General features: G+C 37.2%; 1 long non-coding RNA gene across 1 annotated transcript; it reads right to left on the minus strand.

Annotated features, from left to right (window-relative positions):
* Positions 1-116: 116 nt before the first annotated feature.
* Positions 117-5,964, minus strand: LOC134284279 (uncharacterized). Its single transcript, XR_009995728.1, has 2 exons — positions 997-5,964; positions 117-730 (listed from the first exon to the last, which is right to left on the minus strand). It is a non-coding gene; the product is annotated as an uncharacterized LOC134284279 (long non-coding RNA).
* Between the last annotated feature and the right edge of the window lie 7,032 nt (positions 5,965-12,996).

Below are 12,996 nucleotides of genomic sequence, written 5' to 3' on the forward strand. Positions count from 1 at the left end.
ACTTTGAATCGTGCGCTAAATAATAGTTTCACCTGTTGCGCTGAAAATTTTCACAGTTCATATGGGACAAAAAAGGGTCTTTATAATTATTTGAATCTGAAAAGTCTATGTAAACGTTTACTTACATGGATGATGATTTATATTACAAGCTAGAATTATTTTAAGGTTGCAGGCAAAATTTCATCACAATCGAATCGCTAGAAACCGAGATTTGGATCCCTCACCATGATTATTTTGTATGGAAATCGGCTCTGTCTTTATATTTATTTCCCGCACCGTAGATTCTTTATTTTAAATGATTGTGAAGTTGTTTAGACAAAATGCATTGTACCTATTATAGGTAAATAAGTAATAAAACTGAGGGGTGCTATTCTTACCCCGGTCCTATCATATTTCCTCACTGAGCTGGGCTAACTGTGGTCGATCATGGCTTGAAAAGACAAAGACCAATTACAGTATAACCGTGTCCGATGATGTTTGGCGGTGTGTGACTGCGAAGGGTGAACCACGTGCAAGCTGCCATGTAAAGTACCTGCATCCTGAAGGTAGCCAAGCCGGAAGGATAGGGAGGGAAGGGCATGGATCCATGCTCCAATTCATGTCGATCAGAAGGTTCGTGCTCAACCGGTTCATCACAACAAAGCATCACAATATAGATCTGCGGTGGGGTGTTGCATTGCTGTTCAGTGCTCTTGTTTAGATTCGGTTGGCAGCTAAGGACTACTTTAGGCTGAAATTATAAGTAAAAAATTACAGAATTATAAATACAAAATGGAACTAACTGTAGAGAGCACTTTTAAATTATTACACATTTAAGTACAATGACCGTTCATAAACCACGTTAAGGCAGCATCCATTTATTACGTAGCGCTAAAATCGACATTTTTCAACCCCCCTCCCCCTCAGGAAAACAAAAATCCTAACAAAAAGTGTAACATAAATTTAATGATCGGGAACTTTGATTCCACAAACTACTGTTCTTCAGTTTCGACTTACCGGCAGCACCAATAGGAACCGTTTCCACCATTCGATTGTCTTGTCGATGATTATTTTTCGTTAATACTGTAGCTTCTTCCTGCGAAGGGCGTTCTGGATGACAGATCCATCGGTTCCGGAATAACAGATCGTAAAGTTCTTTTCCAGTGGTTTGATATTCGTCAGGAGGACCACCTGAGGCGTCGCGTAGGACATCTGTCAACTACTGTGCCACAACACAGTCGATTTCTTCCAGGATTGTTTCCTTGTCATTTTTCTGTTCTAGTTTACTCCTCGGGGCTTACGGTATACAAAAAGTTGATCAGCTGAAGCTTTCGCAGGTTTCCGGAACTTGTCGCTACTGCGGCACAGTTTCTACACACTGAAGTGTCCGGATCACGCACTGAAACCGGATTGGCGGTCAACGGTAATACCGATTCTACTTAAAAAAAAAGGCGACCCGTACTATAGCATGTTCTGTTGGTGCAGGATGCCGTTTTTATTTCCTGAACACGAATCAGCGGATCAGCGAAAAACTTTTCCCAACATGTTTACATCGTCATCACGGCAATGACGCCCCAACACAGCTGACAAAAGCACCACCGTTTTTCGGATTAACGCAACCTGTACCACCGAGTACTGGTACTTCCGGAATAGAGAGTTCGTCGAATAAATCTAACTGCCTCCGAAGATCCTTTTCTAGTTGCTTCTCATCCACTAGCTACCGTTTAGTTTTTTTCACTAACATGCACACGCTGCAAAATACTTCCATGGCCCGAGAGTTCAGAGTCGACGTTCAGTCATTACTATGATTAAACTTTTCGCGTTGAGGAATCCGCGGGACCATTCGATTTTACTGCGATTTCGAGTTTTCGGAACCGATTTACAAAAACTTGCCCGCGACACACCGACGAAATAGCAAACCAAAACAAATCAATCGTTTGACAGTCGCGTTGACAGTTCGCTGAGCAGAAACTCACCACATCACTGCGGTCGAGCCATAGCGGAGAAAGGGGTTTGATGGAAATTGGGGTGAAATAATAAATAGGAGAAAAAGGGGAAAAGTGCTACTTCGCAGGTTTTTCATTGTTTTTCAATAGTTAGAGGCTTCAAAACATATGGGTTCCTTGGAAAAGTTTGCTCAATAAATTGACAGAAAGCCGTAGAGCACATAAAAAAATTTCACGGGAATGGTCTATTTAATTAAAGAAAATCTAACAGGAGGTGGCAGGAGGTAACACGTGAATATCAATAATATGATCATCAACAATTTTATCGTTTTGTAAAATGGCTCAATCATTTTCCAAGTGTAACATAAGTAGCTAATCATGATAGATCAATAATAGATGGGATGTGCATATAAAACCATCAAAGGACGGATTCGATTATCCGGCAATAGGAAAAAGTCATCATGGGTAATCGAACATTTTTTTTTTATGTCATTAGCCTATTGTTTTAGGACACAATTGGTGGATTGCTCCAGGATGTCCATCTGGGTATTCCTTCAAGAACTTCCTTTAGAAGATCCTTCTTCTCCTTTCTTCTTCTTCTTCTTCTTCTTCTTCTTTACGTACCAAATTCTCGTGATTTTTTACACGATTTTTTTGAAATTATGCGACAATTATGCTGAATTCTTATCTCCTGGTCACTATTTCCTTCCGACGGGACATCCTTGATACCCTGTCCAAATTTTCCAGACCGAAACAGCTATATTCACCAGCCTAACTGGAGATTCCTATAGAATTGTATCCGAGATTTCATCTTTCGTTTGCTCCAAAAATGCAATCTTGGTCTTCTTCAGTAATTCCTACTAGTGATTCTTGTATTCCTCCAGATTCCTTAATGGATTTCTTCTGAGAATTCGTCAGGAAATAATTCAGAAATTCCTTTAGGTGAATTAGGAGTTAAGTCTTTCAGAAATAAGTTTCTCTAAGAAAAAGGAGTCTAGGATCTTGGAAAACGATCTGGGGATTCCTCCAGCAACTCCTGAAGGGGTCCAAGAAGTATCTAAAGATTCCCAAAAAATCCTACAGAAATCCCATCAATTCTGAAAGTAAACCCTCAAAGAACAATTGAATGATTTCTTGAAAGAATTTATGCAGGATTCCTAGAAGGAATTTCTGAAGGATTCCCGCAAGGGACTTCTGGAGGATTCTCAGGAATAACTCTCCGGAGATTTCTATACAGAATATCAGGAGGACTCCCTGAAGAAACTTCTGGAGGATTTGAGGAAATAATTCTTGGAAGATTAATAGACTAAGCTTCTGGGAGATCACCAGGAAACGCAGAAAGAAATCGGGGACAGTTATCATTGTTATATTATTTTTATTAACGAGATTTCCAGCCTAAGGGTAGTTCATCTAGTAATCATTGGGAAATAACAAAAAGTGAAAGATAGAATTCTCTTAAAAAATCTATTAGAACTATTCATAATAATAATTCCAGTAGGTGTAGATTTTTGTACTGCGCATAAATTCCAAAACAAAGTCAAAAATATCATAAGAAAATCTTTAAAGAATTCAAGAAAGAGCTTTTGAAGAAATTCTAAAAAACTGGTGGAGGAATCCCAAAACGAAAATCTGGAGAAACCCTAAAAAGAACTCCTGGAGAAATATCAGAAAAAAGTTTTGGAGGGATTTCAGAAAGTAATCTTGGTAGAATTCCCTTAGGAAATTTTGAAAAAAACGAAGAAACTCCCATATTACAAAAGTAAAATCTGGGTGAATCTCCAAAGCAACTCTTGGATGAATTTCAACAGGATGTCTAGGGCCTAGGAGAAATCCCAGAATGATTTTCTCAGCCCACCTTGTGTATTAGAGCCATTCCAGACCCAAACCGTACATTACGTCAGCGAGCTGTTCCCAACATAATGCATATGCATGGTTAATAAATTCCAATTCCTGGTGGAATATTTGAAGGATCCCCCAAAGGAACTCCAGGAGAAATATGAAAAGAGACATCTAGGTTGATCCGAGAAGAAATTTCTGAAAAAAACATAAGGGGCAGAACCTCTTTTCTCTATTTTTTTTTTAATTCCAAACAAGCGGCATGGTGCAAGGTAACCTAGAAGTATTCTGGAGGAACTTCTTGGAGAATCCAATATTTTGGAGAAAATACAATTGATTACTTAGAAAAGTTACTGGAGATTTCCTAAAACTATGCTAGACGAAACTTTCATAGGAATCTGTTAAGATGATAATCGTGGAGAAATGCCTTCCGGAAAAAAAATAAAAACATACCCTTTTTTGTTAGGATATCGAAATTACGTTCCTGGAGATTAATCATTCCTGCAAGCATGTCATATTCTAAAACGTCGATCTGGATACTAAATATTGTAATATGTATCATTCTTGAGTTCAACGAAAATTAATTTCCAAAAATGTAGTGAAAACCTCTTGTTGACGTCTCAGTCACAAAAATGTAATTTGAACTGTGCAAGATGTGCTAAAAGCAACAAAAAATAATTAAATTTCATAATAAACTGCGTATTTTTGATTTTGGAATGTGTTCTACAGTAAATCTTCCAATTCATATAGAAATGTTGCAAAATATTTTGTCAAAGAAAATTATTCCGTTTTTATCACTATTCCGTTTTTGTCAACTGAAAATCGCGGACCGTGTTGATAAAAACGGAACATACCTGTAGAATGAACACTTAACAAAAACTTGTTCTAACGCGACTATAAGGAAAGGTTTTGAAGACCTTTCAAAATAATTTACCACATTACTCTGGCATACAAGAGAATATTCTAATAAAAAATACTAAAGAAACTTTAGAGGAAATTTTATGATAAGCTCCTTCAATTTCCAGTAAAATTTTCTATTAAATGTCTTTTCAATTTTTAACGGAAACCCCGGACAAATTTTTAGTCAATTTCTTTATAAATTTCTATTGAATATTTCTCAATCCATTTTGTCAGGAGTGTAATGTCGGAAAGTGGTCTTCGGATGCATCACAAGAGAGACGTGTACACGCGGCGTTGGTCTGAATAGAACTGAGCATATTTATTTGTGTATTGTTTACCTACGCATGAGTGACAGCATGCACTCTAAGATGTATTCACTCAAGATATTATTATTTGTAGTAGTGTGGACACTACATTCCTCCTTTTCTTTACAGTATTTTTTTATTTCATGACTTAAGACTAATGTACTTCACGAACAAATACATTTCTAATGATGTTGTGTCTCTCATTTTGTTTTTCTGCATTCAAACCCCTGGAAATAATTTCACACTGTCAATTGAGGTGTTTCATGCTTCTCCGTATTCCTGTTATGCAGCTTTCATCCCCTCATTCTTCAAATATATTTTGACTTTGTGCCGTTACTGTCTCCTCCTTATCATTTAGGTCTTTTATAACATTTTTAACTTGTCGCGTTATGTTAGTTTCTTCGGCTTCATTAAATAGTTTTTTACGGATAGAAAACAGCTGTTTGTCTCTACTCACCATCATTCTTCGTACAACAAAAAAAAAATCCCGTCTAGATCTCCTTTGGTCTAGCACATCTAACGTCTGAATATACGCTATCTGTGGTGAAATGGCCTCCCAACAAACATTTTTTGCTGTACAAGAGTGGAACAAACGAGTCTCAAACAAACTTTAGCTTAAGAAACTGTTGTTCAACTAGTTCTGTTTCTTGGTCTAGGTCTGCTATGTATGTTGTCTAATATAGTGTTTATGAATCGATGCCTTTTTACAATTCCAAAACTACCCTTGAAATCTTACCTTTCTTACAATTTTAAATAACTAAAATATTAACGCACACTGAAACAGCAAAACAACTAGCTACCTATCATTTCAAAAAGGCAAAAAATAAAATCTATCAAGGCCTTAGATAACATTTTCACTTTCTTTTTATCAAATGCCCAAGAAATAGTTGATGAGAAAGCACGGATTTTCTAATTCTTCAATTTCTATTACTTTATCCATACAAACTGTTTAGCAATTTTGTTCGAATTGATTGCCAACTCCTTTTTTTAATTGACAATATAACCACAGACAAACAGACGTAACACTTCGAACAATTTTCGATTCAAATCATAGTCACGGAAACATATTCGCCCAATGCTAAAAGGACTAAGTTTGGCCGACCATCAACTAGGTGGCGGTAGTGAGCAAACGTCAAACTCGAACAAAAACGATGCGAACGCCACGGGTGGGCAGTTGGCCACCTACCCAATTTTGAAAAAGATCGTTAAATCGATGTACGATGAGAATTATCAGAGTATTACGTCTGTTTGTCTGTGATATAACTAATATTTAAAATCTCCATAACGAATAGTTGTTCTAGCTTTCGGTATGTCTAAATTTCTATTGAACCTTCCGGATCCCAAACCATTTACAGAAGAACTGCAACTCGACTCTGAAGAACTTAGTCCTTGGTGAATTTCCATTCAATCTGGTATCCTCCATAACAATGAACACTTCGAGTGATGGGGAATGCTTGACCGCTTCGTGTCAACAACCTTAGTTGGCTAGCTGTGATAGGTTAGAAAATAGACAGAATATGCTCGGATACCATTGCTCCGACGAAATCAGCACGATCAATTGGATGTTACTTTCGAATTACTACACTCCGTCAATGTTAACACCAACGTATAGCCCTTGCATTGCTTTGCTTCTGTGCCCTATCGATACTCATCAATGCATATCAATAAACTCCACTCTACGTTATATCTTTATGTCTACCCTGGATATAACTCATTGCCAATTCTATGATTTTTATTTTTATTTATGTGAAAGAGCCATTCGACACACATGATAAAGAAATATTTCCAAGTAAATATGTGAAGTTTCAAATGAGACTGAATGTCAATAATTGATATAAACAATAATTATTATAGTATATGCAGTATGTACATTTCTGTTTGAGCATATAGAAAGTTCAATTCATATTTACACACTTTTATTCCAAACGATTTTCTGACTATTACAAAGCATTAACAGGAATCACGGCAGCACTAAAATTATTCGCTATTGATTTATGTTCTAATACTCTATTTAAATACACTCCTTCTGGAAGAAAAGATCCAGATATCCTCCTTATACTTAAAGAGTCCCTCACATTTTAGATGCAAACTTCTTCGAAGCAAAGCGAAACAATCGTGAAAGTCTCGGTCACTTTCTCTTTTTTAACCTATTTGCTTATTTGATAGACTCGAACCACACCTAAGCATAATAGAGCCGAAACACTGGACGAAAAATAGTTACTAATAATACTTGTTGTTCTTACGATACCAGTGGATTTTTTTCTCGATCGCAACTCCATCGAGCCAGACGCTGCGAACTGCCTCCATCGTTGACACGCATGATACTTGCTGTTATTTGGTGTTGGTGGTGCTTCTATAATCTCCGATAGTTTGGCGAAGTTTTCCCGAAAATGTTCGAAACCAAATTGTTCTGCCGCTAGATTAATTTGCCTCATGCGCTCCTCTTCTAATTCATCGACGTTCTCTTTAGTGGGTATTTCCTTTTTCTTTGTTACCAATGGCGTTTCGGCTCCAAGATGTCTTCCTCTACAAATTCAATTATTTCTTCGTCGATAGTTTCCGCTCAGCTATGTAGCGCTGATACTCCTCTTCCACAATACCGAAACTGCTGTTTTTCTATCTCGTCCTTGCTTCTCCGCCAGTTTTAAAATTGGGCAGGAATTCCTACGGTGACCTTCCGACCGGCAAACAAAACATTTTTCTTGTAGCCTCTCATATATGGTAGATCCTCGCCCAAGTTCTCGCTTTCCATTTACCGAGCGCCAAAACTGCAAGGATATCAGTGTTGATTTCCATGTATATCCCTCTGATACCGGTATGGAGGTTGACGAAAGCTAGTCCAGCAGGGAATTTCTTTTGCAGCATCCGATGAATGTATCGGTGTTGTCCAAGCGCCACAGGCAAATCCTTGTCATCAATCTCCGGAGGTTGATATCCCTCACACGCACGTATTGAACGTTGATTTCAGCAACCTGCATACGTAGCTCCACCGAAGTGCCATCGGCGAACAAAGGATTTCTTCTTCACATTTCACCATTCCATGAAATACCCCGTAGACTCATACCTCCAAAATATCACTTTTGGTGAAAGTTTTCTTTGATTGTAAGAAACCATTTTTTGATGTGAAAGATTTTATTTGTGAAATCTCTTCCTTCTACGATATTTTTAACTAAACTGAAATGACCTACAATTTATAAGGCTTATTATTTCTACTCTGAGCATCAACGTCTGAGTTCTAGACCAAAACCATCTTTAACACCATCTGCTCTGAAACTGAAAAGCCGACCATGCCGAGTTCTCTCATTCTAAGGTCAGGTGGCTAGGTCCTCCATGTTGGCGTTCAACATTCAAACTAAGCCAATTCTTCACATTGTCTGAAGGCATTTTCTTGACATTTTTGACCGAGCATGTGCTTTCAAAATCAATACAACTCAAAGACTTAGTTTCACCAATAACTTCTCTTATTACTTCAATATTGATTCTCCCCTCTACCTAAAAATCATTTGTGGACGCAACTAAAGACTAATTTACAATCCTTTTTAAGCAATCCCCAGGAAATTCAGAACACTACTTCGTATCCTTCGTTTCACTTTGAATGACTCACTTTCATGTTTATTTAATATAACTTTACTCCGCGAATTTGCACGGCTGTTTATTTTAACTAAACTACTCATTAGGGGGATTCACTTAACAACGCAAACTGATTAAACTGATTAAACGTGGCGATCACCAAGGCAATCTTTGATTATTTCATTCACAAAATCATGAAACATTTCAAATAAGCAGAAAATCATGGCTTACGCAGCAATTAAATCTGTTTAGTGAGTACCCCTATTATTTTACTCCCCTAATTCCTAAGTTAACTTGACTTCACGATTTTACTCTCCTCATCTTTAAATATTGAAATACTACCACAAACGAATTCGTCTGTGATATTACCACCAATACTAAAATTGTCCCCATTAAATAGCTTAACCTTCCTAATGCACCACGTTGGAACAACTCGCAGACATAGTGTACGGTTTGGGTAAAAAATGACCCTAATGCATAAGAGTTAAAAGTATCTGTCATTTCAAAACTGTACTTATTTCATCTCGTAATAAAACTATTCTAGACTTACCAGTGAATCCAGTGCACGACTCATTTCAAAGTATTTATTGTCATCACATACAATGCACTTCACAATTGAATTCGGTATTCTATCCCTTTCACTTTGTTAATCCATTCAATCTAGAATTACCAGCTTTTGCAATCAATGCATCTAGAATCACCAGTGAATCCGGTTCTCGACCAATTTCAAAGTGTCCATTTTTATTTCAATTTCCATTGCACTCAAGTAGTGAGTTTAGTACACGACCCATTTCACTATTTTCACTACTCTATTCAACTATATCCAATACATCCCAGTAATGACTCCAGCACTCCTTTCAATAAACTCTTTTAAAACAAACGGTGAATCCAGTACTCGACTCATTTCACCTTATTTATTTTCATCAAATGCGAAGCGCCTAATAAGTGAATCCGGTATTCAACCCACTTCACTTCGTTCAATCAACCTACACACCCATTTTTTTAAAAATGCTTCCAGCACAAACAAAATCAGCAAAATTGCTGAATTTCAGCAAAATTTTTGTTGAATATCAGCAAAACGTTGCTGATCAACTGTCAAAACTGCTGGATGGTTCAGCAAGTTGAAAAATAATTGCTGATACTCAGTAAATTCGCAAAGTTTGCTGAATATTAGCAAACAAAATTTGCAGTGTATTTAAGTACATCAACTTTTCCCTGATCACCAGTGAATCTGGTTCTCGACCCATTTCACATATTAATTTATATTTTAACCTCTAATACATTCAAGTAGATAATCAGGTATTCGACCAATATCACCACAATATCTCTCAGATCCCATTCATTTATTTCTAATGTATCCCAAAAAACTACAACAAACTTTTGTTTTCTAATTACCAGTGAATCCAGTGCTCGACTCATTTCACTGTATTTATGTTCATCAAATGCTGTTCACCTAATTTAGCGAATCCGGTATACAACCCATTTCACTTCGTTCAATCAACCAATCTACAATCATCATCTTTTTTCAATCAATTAATCTAGTATCTCCAGTGAATCCGGTACTCGACCCATTTCACTGAATATGTAAATTAAGTAATATGCAAATTTAGTAGTTAGTCTGGCACTCGACGCATTTCATTTATCTCTTCTTATTTTCCTGATGAAACAAAACATCAACTACATAAATATTTCCACTGTGTCCAATGCACTCTCAACTCATTGCACTGTATTAACGTTCACCATCCACAAACGAACAATTAGTGAATCTGGTATTAACCCATTTTTTTACTAAATCTGTTACTACATTCCACTGCTTATGTACAATGCTCTTACAACCCTACTCCGAATTCCAACCCATTCAATTATAAGTCACTCTATTGAAATTCAATGATTTCCAAATTCACAAAAGCGCACACATACCCAGTCATCACCAAGCTAACAACTTTTCAATAACGCAAACGCTGTCCAACTTTACAGTAGTATGTTCTGATTTGTACCTCAATTCACACGGCACTTCTCTATAAATAAATCAAATGTAATTCTTCTAACAGATATTTTTTTAGCATAACCCTTGAAGCAAGATATTAAATTTCATTCTTAATTATTATCAAGAAACATGATTTTTACTTACAGTTGGTCGTTTATTCAACACTTCGTCTGGTTATCTAAATAACTAAATTTTCTATGCGGTGTCCGTAGCAGACGACTAAGACCGGTCACGGTCTGCCTCGCACACAATTAACTTTTGACATCTCTCCACAACTATAAAATTGCACCGACCCAGATACGGCGGAGTATATGCTTTGGAGTGGTAAATTAGCTCTAAAACATCCATTCCAGTAACTGTCAATGCAAACCAAGGAGGAGCTGGATGCCTCCGCCTCTCTATACACACAAACAATCGCCATTCAAGTAGGCACGTTAGCATACCCACATCTTTGAAATCAAACACAATATTCTTTCATCCTTTTCCGCCCCTATAAATTACACAGCGAACATGACACAAATAATTATCATCATCACCATCAGCAGTAGCAACCGGACACAGCATCGCGGACACCAACACTTCGACTCCAGCCGAGGGTAACAAACAATCAGTGCACCATCGCTCACACATTACTTCCACGTCCTTTCTGATCATGCGACCTACACCTCTTACGTTATGACTGTTCACATGTCCTCTCCTCTGCGCTCTGCCACAAAAACTACCAGTTTTACAAAATCCGTAAATATGTCTTCTTCCCCGTTCTATTGCTGATCTAGAGAAAACAAAAAAAAACGACCTCCTATCTGCAGCCGCTGTTTTATGTGAACAGAACACTTTTTCCTATCGACCGCTTGCATTCATTCGTCCGTTCCTCGACTTTCTTTTATTGTAACGCGATTTTAATAAACTACTAGGTACGATTCCATCACAAACTCAAAAATAGTTTCATCCTCGAAGCCAAATGTAATGTCGGAAAGTGGTCTTCGGATGCATCACAAGAGAGACGTGTACACGCGGCGTTGGTCTGAATAGAACTGAGCATATTTATTTGTGTATTGTTTACCTACGCATGAGTGACAGCATGCACTCTAAGATGTATTCACTCAAGATATTATTATTTGTAGTAGTGTGGACACTACAAGGAGTTCACCGCCATAGATTCATCCTCATTTCAGTAAGCCAGGGCTTCCCAAACTCACTTTTCGTGGCTCCCCAACGTGTCACAGGCTCACTTTTTATACTCGTTTAAGCGAGCATGCAAGAGGCTGGTGCGCCGAGAAAATAGAGTTTGGGAAGCGCGGCAGTGAGCAAATCTCTCTACTCAAAAAAATCGGGCTGAAACTCTTCACAATAATCTGCCATAAATTCATGCTAGATTTCCTCTAAAAATGATTCAACAGATTTGGTGTTCTCCTATTTAAGTAAATCGTAAGCTGTTCAAGTAAAATCAAACTCAAGAGTTTCAAAAATACTTCCGAATTTCAAAAAAAAGTCTTGATTTTTCAAGAACTTTGTGCAAAATTCTTCAAAATGTTTTCAAAAACTGTAGACAGAAAAAAATGAAACAAATTTAGCAGAAACTTTATTACTCTTCATTACTAAATAAAATTTAATAAATTTTGGAGATAAAATTTAAATTTTCATTAATAGATGGACAAATATTTGCAGTCCCACTCAAAAGAATCACAACAAATCACAAACATCTTGCCAGTAGACAGTAACTCGAAGTTTTTATCACAAAAATCAAATCAAGAGAAATTTCTTGCACTACTTTTTTTTTGGCTTCGTAGTTTTTTTCGTGAAGTTGAATTTTGTGGGGGCCCCTAAAATGTAGGGGCCCGGGGCCCTGGCCCCCCTGGCCCCCCCTAAATCCGGCACTGCTTATCATAGTGTTCAATACTTTTTACTTATCATAGTGTTGATGATAAGGATTTCTTCTATGATTCATAAATAATTTTAAATACAGTCGGAACCCGCTCGTTGAGCCACAACCTCCACCCAACCAACGAATTCGATTCGCTAGTTGGGTGAAGTGACAGCAGCACAAGGGGCGTGCGCATTGTTTTTTTTTTAATCATGTTTAGGTTGGAAGCAAAAAGGAAAATTTTTCAATTTGTTTCACATTAAGAGCAAAACTGATACGTTTTGCAAGATACATATATGGCCAATGCAGGAAATAATTATTTTCACCCATTTTTAGTCGGTGAAGTGAAAATATAGATGTTTATGAAACCACCCGGACCAAAAGCAAGCACAAAACGCTTTCAATGATCGACAAAATAAAGATTACCGATGTTTTGCATTTGTTTCGAAGTAATTGTACATATTCTTTATGTTTTAAAGAAATATGAAATAGAAATTCTTTTCGATTATTAGTAAAGTTTAAGAAACCAAAAACTCATTAGCTCGCCCCTCGGAATTACAGATTGGTTGTCATTTTCAGTTTGACATTGAATTATGACATCCAGGTACT

This window comes from Aedes albopictus, chromosome 3, assembly GCF_035046485.1.
Source record: "Aedes albopictus strain Foshan chromosome 3, AalbF5, whole genome shotgun sequence".
NCBI classification, from domain to species: Eukaryota; Metazoa; Arthropoda; class Insecta; order Diptera; family Culicidae; genus Aedes; species Aedes albopictus.